This window comes from Neovison vison, chromosome X (genome assembly GCF_020171115.1).
Source record: "Neovison vison isolate M4711 chromosome X, ASM_NN_V1, whole genome shotgun sequence".
In the NCBI taxonomy this organism is placed as follows: domain Eukaryota; kingdom Metazoa; phylum Chordata; class Mammalia; order Carnivora; family Mustelidae; genus Neogale; species Neogale vison.
Window position 1 is genome coordinate 79,492,395 of NC_058105.1, and position 13,860 is coordinate 79,506,254.

Sequence of the window (13,860 nt, forward strand, 5' to 3'; positions counted from 1 at the left end):
GTGCTGGGAAAACTGGACAGCTATATGTAGAAGAATGAAACTCGACCATTCTCTTACACCGTATACAAAGATAAACTCAAAATGGATAAAAGACCTCAACGTGAGACTGGAATCCCTCAGAATCCTAGAGGAGAACATAGGCAGTATTCTCTTCGATATCAGCCACAGCAACTTCTTTCAAGAAACATCTCCAAAGGCAAAGGAAACAAAAGCGAAAATAATCTTTTGGGACTTCATCAAAATCAAAAGCTTCTGCACATCAAAGGAAACAGTCAACAAAACAAAGAGGCAACCCACGGAATGGGAGAAGATATTTGCAAATGACAGTACAGACAAAAGGTTGATATCCAGGATCTATAATGAACTCCTCAAACTCAACACACATGAAACAGGCAAACACTTCAAAAAATGGGCAGAAGATATGAGAAGACACTTCTCCAATCAAGACATACAAATGGCTATCAGACACATGAAAAAATGTTCATCATCATTAGCCCTCAGGGAGATTCAAATTAAAACCACATTGAGATATCACCTTACACCAGTTAGAATGGCCAAAATTAACAAAACAGGAAACAACATGTGTTGGAGAGGATGTGGAGAAAGGGGAACCCTCTTACACTGTTGGTGGGAATGCAGGTTGGTGCAGCCTCTTTGGAGAACAGTGTGGAGATTCCTCAAGAAATTAAAAATAGAGCTTCCCTATGACCCTGCAATTTCACTCCTGGGTATTTACCCCAAAGACACAGATGTCGTGAAAAGAAGGGCCATCTGTACCCCAATGTTTATAGCAGCAATGGCCACGGTCGCCAAACTGTGGAAAGAACCAAGATGCCCTTCAACGGATGAATGGATAAGGAAGATGTGGTCCATATACACTATGGAGTATTATGCCTCCATCAGAAAGGATGAATACCCAACTTTCGTAGCAACATGGACGGGACTGGAAGAGATTATGCTGAGTGAAATAAGTCAAGCAGAGAGAGTCAATTATCATATGGTTTCACTTATTTGTGGAGCATAACAAATAGTATGGAGGACAAGGGGTGTTAGAGAGGAGAAGGGAATTTGGGTAAATTGGAAGGGGAGGTGAACCATGAGAGACTATGGACTCTGAAAAACAATCTGAGGGGTTTGAAATGGCGGGGGGGGGGGGTGGGAGGTTGGGGTACCAGGTGGTGGGTATTAGAGAGGGCACGGCTTGCATGGAGCACTGGGTGTGGTGAAAAAATAATGAATACTGTTTTTCTGAAAATAAATAAATTGGAAAAAAATTTTTTGGAAACTAAAAAAAGAAGAAAAAATAAATTCAAAATATGGAAAGCCACACAAGATGGTGATATACAAGCCTCCCGAACTCCCTTCATCCCATGAACACATCAAATGTACAGTTACACATGGTACAATTCCCTGTGAAGGAGATCTGGAACCTAGCTAAACAACCCTTACACATTGGACAAATGTGAAAATACCCATATTGAATTGATTAGAAAAGCTGAGATACATTTTTACCATAAACCCCACCCCAGGCATAATGCTATACAATTGGGAAAGAACTACCAACTCTTATTTTCTTTATTAGAACCAAAGAATTTGGACCCCACCTATAGCACTATAATTTGTAAAGCTCTCTCCAAAAGGATGGGTTCCCAAATCTACCTTTGAAAACCAATGAGACTTGTCTCCATGAGTCTCACAAAAGTGTAGCAAACAAAGAATAAATGTTGTGGATATTTGAACACTCACCATGGTTTCCTCTCCAGGGCTTTATGCATAGGGAGCATGTAAAAATCACCTTTCTCCTAGTCTTTCCTTGAATGAAGCTTATCTGTATATTTCAAATCTGCCTGAGAAGCAGGCTTTTAATTTAGTAAGCAGTGGATGTTGAATGTGATCTTCTCCAGAGACTGGGAATGCTGGTGGACAAGACTCCTGCTTTCTTTCTCCAGATTGTTCCAACTCACAAGCATCTCTCTGGAAGGATCTGTGCACTGGTCTGTGCTTCTGTATTTTCATATTCTACCTAAGAGATGGGTCTCACAATTGTCTGGTTCTCAGAGACAAAATGGCTTCCATTCACAAATTCCATAAGACTATACTGAACAAACAATTATTAACTGGCTATTCCCTGATCCCCAGGGCTATGTGCAAAGGAAATGGGAAAAATTACCTTTCAGTCTTTCTCAAAAGAGATTTATCTGCGTGCTTTAAAAGCTGCTGCCTGTCAGAATAGGCTTCTAATTTAGCAGGCACTTAGGGGATGGCTGCAGTCCCCTTGAGCCTTGGGAAGCTGTCAGTGTTAGGTCCGTTATCAAACGAATGAGACTGAGACAAGGTGAAAGTTATTTAAAGCTTTATTTTATGCCAAGTATTAGAAGTCAGACTGATTGGCCAGGGGAACGAGACTGAAACAAAGTTAAAGTTATGCAAACTTTATTCTATGCCAAGCATTAGAAATCAGACTGATTGGCCAGGGCCGCCTCCAAAGAGAGCAACCACCTCCAGCTTACAGGCTCAAGAATCGACTGACTGACTGGTCAGGGCTGCCTCCAAAGACAGCGACCCCTCCCAGCCTCACAGACTAACTTTTATAGAACAAAAGCCTGGCCACACATAGGTGGCCAATGAGACTGTAACATTGTATAGTCATGTTAGGCCACATACAGGTGGCCAATTGAATTTCAATTTACCCTTTTGTCGCTGTTTGAACTAACCTATTACTCTGGTCAGAATTGGTGCTCAAGTTTGGTGCCCAAAAGGCGGGGACTACATTTTTTGGTGGTTAGGGAGATAGTATGTGTGCTTTACTGATTGGATGTATCCACCTGGCCTGACTCGTCCTTGTATTCTGGGCTCTGTTATCAGGAAATGGCCGACCTGGCCTTGTATTCTGGGCTCTGTTATTAGGAACTGGCTGACCATATTTTACGGGTTTCCCAGACTTGCTTCTAAGTAAGTTTCTCTGGGTGGGGTTGGGGGAGGGGGTCAGGTTAAGTTTTACTGCACAAACAACAAAATGGCTTTTAACCAAGCTGAAGTCGCTCTGGCTAACTAGGTCCTTACAGTCAGACACCAGTCACACCTTCTCCCTCCAGCCCTCTGTGATAATAAAATCAAATCATCAGTATCTCTCTGGAAAAATTTTCTACATGCATCTGATGCTCAAGCTTTTGCAGCAGCCAACCAAGCAATGGACCCCCACATTGTCTGGCTCTAATAATCAACGGGGCTTGCATTCACAAGTCTCCCAGAACTGTAGCAAAAAACAAACAGTTCACAATGGATACAAGAGCACCCCCTCCATTGCCATATATTTGGGCTCAGCAGAAAAAGACCATGCAAAAATTCCCATCTCAAATTTTCCTCCAGAATGGTGCTTAAATACATAATTCCCCTCTGCTACCTGAGGGTTCAGCATCTATTCAGCCTCAGTCTAGATATCAGCAGTGATTCTCCTTTGGGATAGTGACAAGTCTTGGGATACCCTCAAATTCTGTGAGTAGTAAGAACAAAGAAGACATTTTGAACAGTCACAAATGTTTGAAGGAAAAACAGGGTCAAGAGCTGCACTGATCAACGAGGTTCATCTTCTACACAAGATTATTCTTGTTTTATTTTATTATTTTACACAAGATTATTCTGTCAAGATTGGGAGAAGTGGCAGTTTTAACCACTATGGAGAAAACACGACAGAGTTTGAAGGAAAATGAAGAAACTGAAGAATATTTTGCAAATAAAAGAGCATGATAAATGTCTGGAAACAGATCTTAATGGAATGGAAATAAGTTGTTTACCTAGTAGAGAGCTCAAATTAATGGTCATAAAGATTACCACAATGGTCAGAAATGCAAAGCAAGAAGAAAGAATTCCAACCAAGAAATGCAAAGTATAAACAAGTACCAAACGGAAATAACAGAGATAAATAATATAATGACGGATTAAAAAATAACAGAGTTTTAAAATCAGATAAAATGTAGGAAAGGTTCTGTTAATCTGAGGACAGTGTGGTAGAATTAATTAAATCAGAGGAGTAAAAACAAATGAACAAACAAAAATCTATACAAAGAATGAAGATAGCTTAGGGAACTTATAAACACAACCTTACACTAGTTAGAATAGCAGAAATCAACAGTACAGGAAACAACCAGTGTTGGCGAGGATGTGAGGAAAGTAGAACCCTTTTACACTATTGGTGGGAATGCCAGCTGGTATAGCCACTTTAAAAAACAGTATAGAGGTTCCTCAAGATTTTCAAAATAGAGCTATCCTATGATCCAGGAATTGCACTACTAGGTATTTTTCCCAAAGATACAGATGTAGTGAAAGGAAGGGGCACATGCACACCAATGTTCATAGCAGCAATGTCCACTGTGGAAGGAGCCAAGACATCCTTCAACAGATGAATGGATAAAGAAGATATGGTTCATATATACAATGGAATAATATTCAGCCATTAGAAAGGATGAATATCCATCATTTGCATTGACTTGGATGGAACTGGAGGGATTTATGCTAAGTCAATTAGATAATAAGTCAATTAGAGAAAGTCAATTAGGAAAGGTAATTATCATATGATTTCACTCATATGTGGAATATAAGCAATAGCTTGGAGGACAATAGGGGAAGGGAGAGAAATCTGAAGAAGGAGAAATCAGAGAAGGAGGTGAGCCATGAGTGACTATAGAATCCAGGAAACAAATTGAAGGTTTTGGAGGGAAAAGGGGTAGGGGATAGGGTCACAGGATGATGTGTACTAAGGAGGGCACGTGTTGTGATGAGCACTGGGTATTATATGTTACTGATGAATCATTTAATACTACATCAAAAACTAATGATGTATTATACAGTGGCTAACTGAACATAATGATAAAGAACTTATGTTATAAAAATAAAATAAAAACTTGAAAAGACCCCAAAACCAACAAAAACATAACCCCACCCACCCAACAAACTAATACACATATTGTAATGGTCACAGAATGAGAAGAGAGACAGAAAGGGGAAGAAATCTTTTTTTCTTTTTTTAATGGTTGCAAATTTCCCTAACCTAACAAAAGAGATAGATACCCACATCAAGGAAAGCCAGAGAATTCCAAATAATATAAATTCTAAGAGACTCACACTAGGACACATCATTAATAGTCAACAGTTAAAGAGAATTTTTTTAGTTTTTATTTAAATTCCAGTTAGTTAACCAAGTGAAAAGACACTTGTCCAATGAAAAGATACAAATGGCTAACAGACACATGAAAAAATATTCATCAGCATTACCCATGGGAAATTAAAACCAAAACCACATTGAGATACCACATTACACCAGTTTGAATGGCAAAGGCTAACAGACAGGAAACAATAAATGTTGGAGAGGGTGGAGAGAAAGGTGAACCCTCTTACACTGTTGGTGGGAATGCAAGTTAGTGCAGCCACTTTGGAAAACAGAGTGGAGATTCCTCAAAAAATTGAAAATAGAGCTACCCTATGACTCTGCAATTGCACTACTGGGTATTCCCAAAGATATAGATGTAGTGACAAGGACAATCTGTACCCCAATGTTCATAGCAGCAATGGCCATAATAGCCAAACTGTGAAAAGAGCCAAAATGTTTTTCAACAGATGGAAGGATAAAGAAGATATGGTCCATATATAGACTGGAATATTACACATCCATCAGAAAGGATAAAGGCCTAGCTTTTGCATCAACATGGATGGGACTGGAAGAGATTATGCTGAGGAAAATAAGTCCAGCAAAGAGGGCCAATTATCATATGGTTTCACTTGTGGAGCATAAGGAATAACACAGAGGACATTGGGTGAAGGAGAGAAGTGAGTTGGGGAAATTGGAGGGAGAGATAAACCATGAGAGACTGTGGACTCGAGAAACAGACTGAGCGTTTTGGAGGGGGAGTAGGGGTATGGGTGAGCCTGGTGGTGAGTATTCAGGAGTGCAGGTATTGCATGGAGCACTGGGTGTGGTGCATAAACAATCAATCTTGGAATACTGAAAAAATAAAATTAAATTAAAATACATAAGTAAATAATAAATAAATAAAATCACTAAAAAACATTCAGTGTAATATCAGTTTCAAGTGTACAATAGATTACAAAAAAGAGAATATTTAAAACAGCAAGAGAAATACAATATGCTGCATAAAAAGACCCTCTCCATAAGACCATAAACAGATTTTTCATCAGACATCTTTCTGGCCAATAAGGAGGGGATGATGAACTTCATGTGGTAAAAGATAAAAAATGCCAATGAGTAATACTCTACTCAGCAAAGTTTTCCTTCATAATTCAAGATCATATAATGTTTTTCAGAGAAACGAAAGCTGAGGGAGTGTATCACCAGTGGAATTAGGCTGTATAAGAAATGTTAAAGGTAGTTCTTCAAGCTGAAAAATAGGACACTACCTAGTAAAAGAAAAAAAAAAATATATATATATATAAGCATAAAACCCATTGGTAAAAGTAGATCTATATTTAAATATCAGAATGTTTTAATATTATAGTTGTAGTGAGTAAATAATATTTAACTTTAACATGAAATTTAAAAAAGATAAATTATTAAAAATAACTATACTATAGGGACACCTGGGTGGCTCAGTGGGTTAAGTCCCTGCCTTCAGCTCAGGTCATGATCTCAGGGTCCTGGGATTGAGCCCCACATTGGGCTCTCTGCTCAGCATGGAGCCTGGTTGCTCCCTCTCTCTGCCTGCCTCTCTGCCTACTTCTGATCTCTCTCTCTGTCAAATAAATAAATAAAATATTTTTTTTAAAGATTTTATTTATTTATTTGACAGACAGAGATCACAAGCAGGTAGAGAGGCAGGCAGAGAGAGAGAGAGGAGGAAGCAGGCTCCCTGCTGAGCAGAGAGCCCGATGTGGGACTCGATCCCAGGACCCTGAGATCATGACCTGAGCCGAAGGCAGAGGCTTAACCCTCTGAGCCACCCAGGCGCCCCATAAATAAAATATTTTTAAAAATAACTATACTATAACTAATTAATGGATATACAATATAAAAAGATTCAAAATGTTAAAACTACCAAATGTTGGTGTGGGGGATCTTTTCTATGTATCCAAAGTGGTTATAAGCACCCCGACATTATATACGTTTTATGTCAACCTCATTATAAGCACAAAACAAAATTCCCAGATAAACAAAAGATGGATATAAACGAATCAGAGCATAACTTTACATTAAATCTTCAAATCACAAAGAAGAGAGCAAGAAAGTGAGCGAGTAAGGAATTATAACACATCTAGAAAAGAATTAACTAAATAGCAATAGTTAAGTCCATACCTCTCAATAATTATGCTACACGTCAATGGACTAAATTCTCCAATGTAAAGACATAGAAAGGTTGAATGAATTTTAAAACAAAAATAAGAATAAACATTGTTAAAATGTCTATAGTGCCTAGAGCAATCTATACTTTTAATGCCATTCCGATCAAAATTCCACCAGTATTCTTCAAAGAGCTGGAGCAAATAATCTTAAAATTTGTATGGGATCAGAAGAGACCCCGAATCGCTAGGGAATGCCGAAAAACAAAAATAAAACTGGGGGCATCACATTACCTGATTTCAAGCTTTATTACAAAGCTATGATCACCAAGACAGCATGGTACTGGCATAAAAACAGACACATAGACCAGTGGAACAGAGTAGAGAGCCCAGATATGGACCCTCAACTCTATGATCAATTAATCTTCGACAAAACAGGAAAAAATATACAGTGGAGAAAAGACAGTCTCTTCAATAAATGATGCTGGGAAAACTGGACAGCTCTATGTAGAAGAATGAAACTCGACCATTCTCTTACACTGTAAACAAAGATAAACTTAAAATGGATAAAAGACCTCAACGTGAGACAGGAATCCATCAGAATCTTAGAGGAGAACATAGGCAGTAATCTCTTTGATATCAGCCACAGCAACTTCTTTCAAGATATGTCTCCAAAGGCAAAGGAAACAAAAGCTAAGATGAACTTTTGGGACTTCATCAAAATCAAAAGCTTCTGCACAGCAAAGGAAACAGTAAAAAAACCAAAGAGGCAACCCACGGAATGGGAGAAGATATTTGCAAATGACAGTAGAGACAAAAGGTTGGTATCCAGGATCTATAATGAACTCCTCAAACTCAACACACACGAAACAGGCAAACATATAAAAAAATGGGCAGAAGATATGAACAGACACTTCTCCCATCAAGACATACAAATGGCTATCAGACACATGGAAAAATGTTCATCATCACTAGCCATCAGGGAGATTCAAATTAAAACCACATTGAGATATCACCTTACACCAGTTAGAATGGCCAAAATTAACAGGAAACAAACTGTGTTGGAGGGGATGTGGAGAAAGGGGAACCCTCTTACACTGTTGGTGGGGATGCAAGTTGGTGCAGTCTCTTTGGAGAACAGTGTGGAGATTCCTCAAGAAATTAAAAATAGAGCTTCCCTTTGACCCTGCAATTGCACTTCTGGGTATTTACCCCAAAGATACAGATGTCGTGAAAAGAAGGCCCTCTGTACCCCAATGTTTATAGCAGCAATGGCCATGGTCGCCAAACTACGGAAAGAAGCAAGATGCCCTTCAATGGACGAATGGATAAGGAAGACATGGTCCATATACACTATGGAGTATTATGTCTCCATCAGAAAGGATGAATACCCAACTTTTGTAGCAACATGGACGGGACTGGAAAAGATTATGCTGAGTGAAATAAGTCAAGCAGAGAGAGTCAATTATCATATGGTTTCACTTATTTGTGGAGCATAACAAATAGCATGGAGGACATGGGGAGTTAGAGAGGAGAAGGGAGTTGGGGTAAATTGGAAGGGGAGGTGAATCATGAGAGACTATGGACTCTGAAAAACAATCTGAGGGGTTTGAAGTGGCGGGGGTGGGGTGGGAGGCTGGGGTACCAGGTGGTGGGTATTTTAGAGGGCACGGCTTGCATGGAGCACTGGGTGTGGTGAAAAAATAATGAAATCTGTTATGCTGAAAATAAATAAATTTAATTAAAAAATAAGTTTGCTTTAAAGAATCTCACTTTAGCTCTGAGCACACACATAGACTGAAAGTAAGGGAATGGAAAAATGTATCCCACGCAAATGAAAACAAAAAGGAAACAGAGGTAGCTACACCTATCTCAAACAAAATAAACTTTAAGATGGTATTAATAGACAAAGAATGTCATAATATAATGATAAAGAGGCCAATTCCTTAAGAGGACAATACTAAATATTTACATACTTAAATAAGATCAGATTGGCCAGATCAATCCAAAGAGGTGCCACATGCCTGGAAGTGTGCAAGTATCCTTGACAAGATAGGTGACAAGAACCAACATCATTCAACTGTGACTCCTGCCTTGGGGGAAGGAAAATGGAATTGATTCTCTAATTTCCCTTTCTATTATTTCGTTTTTAGTGTATAAGGAAGCTACTGATTTCTGTGCTTTGATTTTGTAGCCTGCCACATTACCGAATTGATGTTTGAGTTTTAGTAATTTCGGGGTGGAATCTTTTGCGGTTTCCTCATAAAGTATCATGTCATCTGTGAAGAGAGATTTTGACTTCTTCTTTGTCAGTTTGAATACATTTATTTATTTATTTTTTTGCCTGATTGGTGTTGCTAGGATTTCTAGTGCTATGTTGAACAATAGTGGTGAGAGTGGGTATCCTTGTCATGTTCCTCATCTTTTTTTTTTTTTTTTTCATGTTCCTCATCTTAATGGAAAGGCCCTCAGCTTTTTTCTGTTAAGAATGAATTGACTTTGGGTTTTTGCAGATGGATTTTATGAAATTGAAGAATTTCCTGTATTTCTGTACTCTGAAGAGTTTTAATCAGGGAAGGGTGGTGTATTTTTCAAATTATTTTTTGGTATCTTTTGAGATGATTGTTTTGTGATTTTCTCTTCCCTTATCTATGTGTTCTATCACATTCATTGATTTAGGAATTTTGAACCACCTTTTCATCTTAGGGAAAAATCCCTGCAGGTGGTGGTGGATAATTCTTTCAATACATTGTTGGATCCTATTAACTGGGTTTTTGTTGAGAAACTTGGCATCCATATTTATCAGAGGTATTGGAATTCTTTTTGATGGGGTCTTTGCCTGATTTTGGGATCAGAGAAATGCTAGCCTCATAGAATGAGTATTAAAGTTTTCTTTCTGCTTGCATTTTTTGAAGCAGGAAAATAAGTATTATTTCTTCTTCGAATGTTTAGTAGAACTCCCCAGGGAATCCATCAGGTCCTGGATTCTTGTGTCTTGGGAGATTTTTAATGACTGCTTCAATCTTATTACTGGTTTTTGGACTATTTAGGTTGTCAATTTCTTCCTGTTTCTGTCTTGGTAGATTATAAGTTTCCAGGAATCCATGTATTTCTTCTAGGTTGCTTAACTTATTGGCATGTATCTGTTGATAATAATTTCTGATAATTGTTTCTATTTCCTTGGTATTAGTAGTGTTCTCTACTCTTTTATTCATGATTTTATTATTTTTGGGTCCTTTTTGGCTTCTTTTGAATAAGTCTGGCCAGTGGTTTATTGATTTTATTAATTATTTCAAGGAACCAGCCTATAGTTTCATTTATGTGTCCTACTGTATTTCTGGTTTCAAATTCATAGATCTTTACTCTAGTCATAATTATTTCCATTACTGTATGTTGGTTAAGTTTAATTTGTTGTTGATTCTCCAGTTCTGTAAGGAATAATGTCAGTTTGTGTATTAGGGATTTTTCTATTTTCCTGAGTGAGGCTTGGATGGTTATGTATTTCTCCTGTAGGGCCGCCTTTGCCATATCCAATAGGTTTGGTTTGCTATGTCTTCATTCTCATTTGTTTCCATGAATTATTTAAGTTCTTCTTTGATTTCCTGATTGACCCAAACATTCTCAAGCAGGATGGTCTTTAGCTTCCTAGTGTTTGAATTTCTTCTAAACTTTTTTTTTCTTCTTTTTTTTTCAAAGATTTTATTTATTTATTTGACAGAGAGAGATCACAAGTAGACTTTTCCTTGTGATTGGCTTCCAGTTTCAAAGCATTGTGGTCTATTCTCTTACACCGTACACAAAGATAAATTAAAAATGGGTAAAAGACCTCAATGTGAGACAGGAATCCATCAGAATCCCCAGGGACTGCGACTCAGAACCTGCTCTGCCAGCGGCCAAGGGGAAATTTATATGGGCTCTGTAGCCAGACTGATGCTTCTCTCTGAGAGGGAGGTCTGGGGGCAGTTTGCTTTCCTCTAAACCTCCAAAAACCATCCAAAGCTGCCAAGGCAAGAGAAAACAAATGAAAAAACAAACAAAAAACCCTCCAAAGAACAAAAGCCTGAAAAACCGGTTTCCTCAGAGCCCACCCACTTGATGGGGACAGGAGGACTTAACTCAGGGAACACTGCCTGAAAAACCACAAGGCAGGCCCCTCCCCCAGAAAGCCAACCAAAAAACAAAACAAAACAAAACAAAAAAACAAGACAGGAGAACAACCACCACTACTTCCTAGATGCAACTTTTATTTTTAATTCGTTCCGACCTTTTTTTTTTATAATTTTTTAACCTATTTACCATCACAGTGAGATGTCCAGTACATCAAATTCCATAATAACCTTTTAACCTGAACTTTTTGATACATATACCTGTGTTTTTCTTTTGCTTTTCTACTTTTTAATTTAATTTTAGTTTAGTTTAGATTTTTTAATTTTTATTTTTTAATATTCATATAGAATTAAACTTCAAGGTAATCCCCTTTCCCCAATCAACGCTACCCTTATAGGTAAATCAGTTTTTAATACCCCTTTATCTTAGGAAAGTGGAGTAATTTAACAAAGATAACAAGATACATCCAGGAAGAATCAAAATAAACTTCATCACCCACACTGAGAATTTATAACCATTCCCCCATCTTTTCTTCCGCCAAAGTCTCTGTGTATTTCTGTTTGTCCTGGTAGTATATAAATCTTATACTTGGGGTTCTTTTTGATGAGGTTCTTTTTGTTTTGGTTTGTTTTTAGATATTTATTTTTTCTCTCTTGTCATCTACTTTTATCGGTCTTTTTGTCTGTTTTTGTTTGTATACTTCATAAATCTTACCTTGAGCCCATTTGGGCTGGGCCTTCTCTTTTATTTTAACTTTCTTTTTTTTCCTCTCTCTCTCTATTTTTTTTCTTTTGTTTGGGTGGGGACAATTGATTGCTCAGAAGCACTAGAGGGTGAACCTTGCCTGCACCGCTACTGATACATTCAGCTACATCTGCTGAGCCATCTCTCATCAAAATGACTAGGAGAGCCCAACAGAAGAAAAATTCAGAAGATGGGCTTTCTGCAACAGAGCTAATGACTATGGACATAGAAAATATGTCAGAAAGGGAATTCAGGCTAACAATTATTCAAGAAAATAGCTAGGATGGAGAAAGCCATGGATGAAAAAATGGAATTGATTAGGGAAGAAGTGAAAACCACGAGGGATGATGTTCACAATGTTCTCAAAGAGTTCCAATCGAATCTAAATTCTCTAAAAGCCAGGGTAACTGAGACAGAAGATAGAATTAGTGATCTGGATGACAAACAGATAGAGATAAAGGATCAGGAGGAAGCCTGGAACAAACAGCGTAGAAGCCACAAAACCAGAATTAGGGAAATAAATGATGCCATGAAACATTCCAGTGTCCGAATTATTGGAATCCCTGAGGGGGAGGAGAAAGAAAGAAGACTAGAAGATATAGGTGAACAAATTCTCCAGGAAAATTTTCCCAATCTCACCAATGGAACCAGCATCCACGTACTAGAGACAGAACGGACTGCCCCCAAGATGATAGAATCTAGAAAGACCTCAAGACACCAGATAGTGGGAATGATGAATCATAATTGTAGACAGGGCCTCCTGAAAGCAGCTCGAACAAAGAAGTTCCATACGTACAGAGGAAAGCCCATCAGAATACGTCAAAACTGTCCACAGAAACCTGGCAAGCCAGAAAGGGTTGGCAAGATGTATCAGGGCACTAAATAAAAAAAAAAAAATACATGCAGCCAAGAATACTTTATCCAGCAAGACTGACATTCATATTGGATGGAGAGATAAAGAGCTTCGAAGACTGGCAAGGTTTAAAAGACTATGCGCCCACCAAGCTGACACCTCATATTAAGGGGGGTTCTATATAAAAGGAAAAATACTAAGAATATCATTGAACAGAAATATATGGAAACAGTGCTCGCTTCGGCAGCACATATACTAAAAATTGGAATGATACAGAGAAGATTAGCATGGCCCCTGCACAAGGATGACACGCAATTTCGTGAAGCGTTCCATATTTTTTTCCCAATCTCGTGAATGGAACCAGCTTTCATGTACTAGAGGCTGAACGGTCTCCACCCAAGATTATACATTCCAAAAAAACATCACGACACCTGATAGTCAAATTGAGGAATTATAATTGTAGGTATAATCTCTTGAAAGCCGCCAGGGCAAAGAGGCTCCTTACTTACAGAGGGAAGCCCATCAGAATAACGTCAGACCTGTCCACAGAGACCTGGAAAGCCAGAAGAGGCTGGAAAGATATATTCAAGGCACTAAAGAGAAGAACATGCAGCCAAGAATACTTTATCCAGCAAGACTGACATTCAAAATGGATGGAGAGATGAAGAGTTTTCAAGACCGGCAAGGCTTAAAAGACTATGCAACCACTAAGCCGACACTGCAGGAAATATTAAGGGGGTTCTATAAAAGAGGAAAAATCCCAGAATAGCATTGAACAGAAATATAGAGAGAGTCTACAGAAAGAAAGACTTCAAAGGTAGCTCGATGTCAATAAAAACGTATCTATCAATAATCACTCTCAATGTGAA

The 13,860-nt window shown here is 38.3% G+C and overlaps 1 non-coding gene across 1 annotated transcript; it reads left to right on the forward strand.

Annotated features, from left to right (window-relative positions):
• The first annotated feature begins 13,222 nt into the window (after window positions 1-13,222).
• LOC122897772 lies at window positions 13,223-13,330 on the forward strand. Its single transcript, XR_006382615.1, has one exon. It is a non-coding gene; the product is annotated as a U6 spliceosomal RNA (small nuclear RNA).
• The last annotated feature ends 530 nt before the right edge of the window (window positions 13,331-13,860 follow it).